This window comes from Prionailurus bengalensis, chromosome F2 (genome assembly GCF_016509475.1).
Source record: "Prionailurus bengalensis isolate Pbe53 chromosome F2, Fcat_Pben_1.1_paternal_pri, whole genome shotgun sequence".
NCBI classification, from domain to species: domain Eukaryota; kingdom Metazoa; phylum Chordata; class Mammalia; order Carnivora; family Felidae; genus Prionailurus; species Prionailurus bengalensis.
Genome location: NC_057353.1, coordinates 37,207,846 through 37,213,572, shown reverse-complemented (window position 1 = coordinate 37,213,572; position 5,727 = coordinate 37,207,846).

The window sequence follows — 5,727 nt, the reverse complement described above, 5'->3', positions numbered from 1 at the left end:
AAAAAAAAGCCCAAGTATTTCTGCAATTAAAATGTGGGATACATCATTTCTGTTTTTAAATAGTTGTGTTTTTTTTAAGTTCACAAGTGTTGCTGAATGTTGTCATTGAACGAACTTACACTTAGGTATTTTAGATTTTGTGAAGCTTAAAAGAAAGTTGTAGGACTCAGCCTGCCTCCAGAACTATAAAAAATTTGTTTTTCTTTTTCAATTACTGGAAATTTGACACGTTCAGTTCGTTTTAATGTTTCGAAGAGTGAAGCATGAAGTTACTTTTCTGTTAATATTCATAACATTATCCTTTTAAAGGGCCTAGATGCCTAAAATTTATGCCAACCCAGAGAATTGAGATATTTAAAACTACAAGAATGTTTGTAATTATTTTCCGTAATTTTTCCCTTACGGCTTTGTTTTTAGGAGTTTTCTTGTAGTATTTCAGATCAAAGAGCCGAGCGGGCATCTCAGATTTTAGGCTGACTCTGGTTTGTATTTAAACCTTGTGAACTTGCTATCGTGGTTTACATTTGATAACGGCTTGTGATGAAATCCTGTCACAATGACTACATAGAGGATTTTTCTTACAGGAAATGGGGCATGTCAGAGTGTTTGTATTTTTATTCTGAACTGTAGGTGAGGTCTTATTTAAATGGAAAGCCCAGGTTTTGTATTAAAAAATAGATATAAATTGCAGGTGACGTTGTGGGGCAACAGACTCAGATACAGCTGGGGATAATGTAAATTAGTATGTAATCCAACGCTCCCTCACCTGCAGAGCCGCACCTCAGCCAACCTTTCAGTGTCCACACTAGCAGGTTGAGGGTGGGGTCCATACCACACCAGTAACCTTGTCACTCCATGGTACCCAGTGGGTTCCTAGTGTTATGTGGTTGTAGAATCCTTCCTGAGCGACTCTTCTTAACTGGTATATAGTGTACCAGTATTTCATACATTTAATTATAAAATAGTGGCTAAAAGGACTGTCTGTTGGAGTCTTCTGTTGTTGATCGTAGACAAGTTACTTAGCATCTCTGGGCTTTGATTCTTAATCTGTTATGAACTTAACTTCATTGGTTATAAGGATGAAATAAGAAAATACTTATAAAGCACTCACCACAGTGCCTGGCTCATGTTAGTCGCTGAATAAATGTTAGTTTTCCTTGTTACCCATAATAATAATGTAAATTATTTTTACATTTTCTAAAGCAGAAATCCAGAAAGTATGGATTGAATTGTGCCCCTTGCCAAACTCATATGTTGAAGCCCTAACCCCCCAGTGTGACTATTTGTGATATTAGGGCCTGTGAAGAGTTGATTAAGGCCATATGAAGTCATAAGTGTGGGACTCTAATCCAGAAAGGCTGGTACCTTATAAAAAGAGGAGCTCCCTTTTTCTGACAGCAGAGGGTGGTAAGCCGGTAAGAGTTCTCATTAGGAACCACACTGGCAGGCACCTTGATTCCAGACTCCCCAGTTTCCAGAACTGTGAGAAAATAAATGTCTGTTGTTTAAGTCACTCAGTCTCTGGCATTTTGTTAAGGTAGCCCAGGCTCACTAAGACAGTATGCTTTTGCATTTTCTAGAAGCAAACAAACAAAATTAATGTAAACTATTCAAAATAAACCATTGCATTTCATAAATTAGGTATATCTGTCAATGGACCATCTCATGCAGTAGTTTGGCAGTGTAATACTGGGTTTTTTTTTTTAACATTTTATTTATTTTTAAGAGAGAAAGCGTGAGCAGGGGAGGGGCAGAGAGAGAGGGAGACAGAGGATCCAAAGTGGGCTCTACGCTGACAGAGAGCCCGATGCAGGGCTCGAACTCAGGGACTGTGACATCATGACCTGAGCCACAATCGGCCACTCAACTGACTGAGCCACCCTGGTGCCCCGATACTCAGTTTTAATGCATTTTAGAAAACATTCTAGAAAAAAACACTTCTTCATTTATTGAAGCTCTGGGAAGCTCAGACGCTTTTCAGATTTCTTATCCTCAAGCCTTCAGTACTTTTTGGTACAGTGAACACCTCTGCTTAGCTGTTAGTTTGCAATTCTTATTAATTCACTTCTCTATTTTGATGGCAAATCGTAAGAGGGTTTTCCTGACTACACAGAAAACTGGAGACAGAAGCTGGTGCTGGATTCTTAAGTTGAAGTTTGTTCCTGCTGTTTGAACTTAGGACAGAGGGAAAAATACCAAAAAGGCAGCTTGCTAAAAATGCAATTTATTTTTGTAAATATTGTAGCAGTCAGGTTCTGTTGCAGGGAACAGAACTCCTAGAATTCACTCTAAGAAAAAAAAAATTTCTTACAGGATATTAACATGTTACAGAATCATAAGTAGACTAAAGAAACATAGGTACAACTCTAAGAAAAATACCTGAAGTCACAATGAAAGGTAAGCCATCAAGGGAGCTGCCTCCTGTCTGTGACCAAGATGCTGTCTGCCAAATTGACTGCTTTGCCTACAGCTGCTGATTCCAGAACTATACCTGACATTGCAACACTTTACCTGTTGTCTGTCTCCCTCTACCACAAAGGAACTTAGTTTTTCTGTTCACGGTTATGTACCACAGCACTGAGGACAGATATTGGTTTGTAGTAGGGATAAACACACAGCATCATAAGTAACACTCATCCAGTAAACCAGCAGGGCTGATGTTGGATAAGCCTTTAAATGGAAGGCATTAACATGAGTTACAACTCATTTGTTGGTCATTGCCTGTAAGATCAACTGAATAGACTCTATTTGCATTTCTCCAAGATTAAAGAAAAGGAGAAAAGTAGAGAATAGAGAGCGGTAGCCAGAGACAGAAAGCATCTCCTAAAAGGTAAGTCATACAGAATTAATCAAGGTTTCACATCAGAAGATCCAGAGAGTGAGAGCAGAGAGGATGGTTAGATGAAACTTACAAGAAAAAAATGTTCAGAACAAAAGGGAGACATGAATCTGCAATGTGTAAGACCTATTAAGTCCTGAAAAGGAAAAAAGTCTGTATGGAGGCATATCTTAAAATTTAAGGATAGCAAGAATAAAAAGATCTTAAAAGCTTCCAGAGTGCAAATACAGATCCTCCATAAAGGAATGAGAATCAGGCTAGCAATAGGCTAGCTTTCCATCAACAGAACTGGATGTTGGGATGAACAAGCCTGAAAGTTCCATAGGAAAATGATTTTGAACTTGGAATTCCAAACCAAGCCAAACTATCAATACAATATGGGGGCAGAATGAAAAAGAACGGTAAACATAAACCAAGAAAGTTTTCTCTCCCAAATACTCTTTTTTTTAGGATGCTTCTTGAGAATGTGGGCTGGCAAAACAAGGGAATTATCCAAGAAATTGGAGCAGGTTGGATGTATGAACAATAGAACTAATTCACAAAAGCAATGAAGGCAAGTCCCACGATGACAATTGTGCAGCAGGCCTGAGAGCCCCCCATCCAAATTGAAGGAAGACCTCAGGGCTGCAAGAGAACTGCCTACAGAAAGAAAAGAGTCCTTAGATGTGACAGTATCCTGGAAATGTTGGAAGAACCTGTTCTAATGATGCCATGAAAGCAGACAATTTGAGATAAAAGTAAAAAGGCAATTAGAAGTCAAGCGGGTGTATGACCAAAAGTATACAAAAAACAAGTACAGTCTAGTCATGGAATGCAACTCACGAGGGCAGTGGATAAGTGGACAATGCTAATGTAGATGTAAACATTGTTTACGGATATTCAGATTTACACTTCACCTGTAGACGAAGCAAGAATCTCATAACAATGGTTATAAAATGTATTTTAAATGTTAATCATGACAATGTAAAGAGACCAAGAGAGGTGAAAAGAAAAGTATGGAATACAATATTCTTATTTGACAAAGTAAAGAGATACTGCTTATAATTGAAACAAGAAATATCTTTTTAAAATTATTATTGGGGCACCTGGGCGGCTCAGTCAGTTAAGCGTCAGACTTCGACTCAGGTCATGATCCCATGGTTCATGGGCTCTGTGCTGACAGCACAGAGCCTGCCTGGGATTCTCTTCTCTCCCTCTCTCCCCCTCCCTGACTCGCTCTTTCTCTCTGTCTCAAAATAAATAAATAAACTTGAAAATAAAATACAATAATTATTTAACATCATAAATGTAATTAATGGGAAAGCTAATGGTAGCCATATAATTCATTAGGAGTTGCAGGTAGGGAAAATCTGAGGTGGTTAATTTACTAAATTCTTACCTCTCTGGGCAGGAAGTGAGCATGCAAGATCTAAACTGGTAAATTCAGAATGAGCAGCATAAGCTGCTAATTAATAATAATATTATTAATAAATATTATTTTAATAAATAATTATTATAGGTAATAATATTTAGAGAGAGGAGGGTACCAATGAGGTAAATGTGATTGCCTCTGGGGAACAAGATTGGGGGAATTGAGCAAGGATGGGTTTTGGGCTCATTGCTTTGTGTTCAACCCACCTGACCTGATCCATTCATTCATATAACAAATATGTATTGTGTACCAAAAATGTGCCAGGCACACAAATGAAACAGAAGATTTGGAGACACCGTATATTTTCTATCACAACAAGGCCAAAGTTTAAAATAGAACACTAGCCTTGTTCTTAAAAAAATTATTAGGCAATTGATTCCAACCATGTTGTTCCTCCCCTCTCTTTAAAACCCTTCCTCTTACCTTGTCATGTTCTACCATAAACTTTTCAGTCATCTGACCCCCACATCCAGTCTTATTTGTTGGTGCTGTGGGGAACCTGGGGATGGGAAAGCAGAGGACAAATAAGCCTGTCTTACCTTTCTCTACCAGTTTGGGGACTGGGGGAGGTCCCACGATTTCTGTGGAGGCGATCTGTGGTTTTGGAGTCCCAAACTGACATGAGCACGGAACAAACATGATGAGGTATTGGACAGACTACCTGGGAGCAAGAGTAAGAAAAGCCTTCTCTTTTTCACATATACCAGAGTAGCACTTCTCAAGCATGGCTGCATGTTAGAATTACCTGGAAGCGGAAAAATAAAAAATAAAAAGAATCACCTGGAAGTGTTTAAAAAACAATGCCCAGGTAGTATGAAGTACTACTGATGAAATGCAAAGTCCTTGGCGAAGGGACTCCAGGCACCTGATTCAAGTCATTAACATGCAATTCACAACAGTGTTTGCATAACTGGTTGAACTGACAAAACAAATTAGAGCTTAAACCACTTTTCATCCTGATATTCATACCATAGTGAGTCTGAGGGAGAACTACACTCACTTCTTTGATCCCATAATACATAGTTATAGTGTAAATAGAAAATGAATAGCTTATATTTCATTAATAAAGTTAACTGATTGGTCAAAAGCCCCCTACACACACATAGCAGCTTACAGTTCTAATCTGTCCTTTTATTCTCAGTGTCTCCCCGCCCCCCCCTCGCTGCCCCACCCCCCCCGCCATACTGTTCTTTCCAAACATACCAAAGCAATCTCTCCTTAGGATTTTGCATTGACTGTTCCTTCCCTCTTTCTAGAACACTCTTCCTACCATATCACACATGTAACTCCCTTACCTCCTCGAAGTCTAGTCAAATATCGCCTTCTCAATAAGGCTGACTCTGAACACCTGGTTTAAAATTATAACCTGCTCTTCTTGTCCCAAGTCAGTACTCTCAATCTCACCTTACTCTTCTTTTTATCATAGCACTTATTACCTTCTAATATATAATACTCCTGCTAAATGGATCGACTGTGT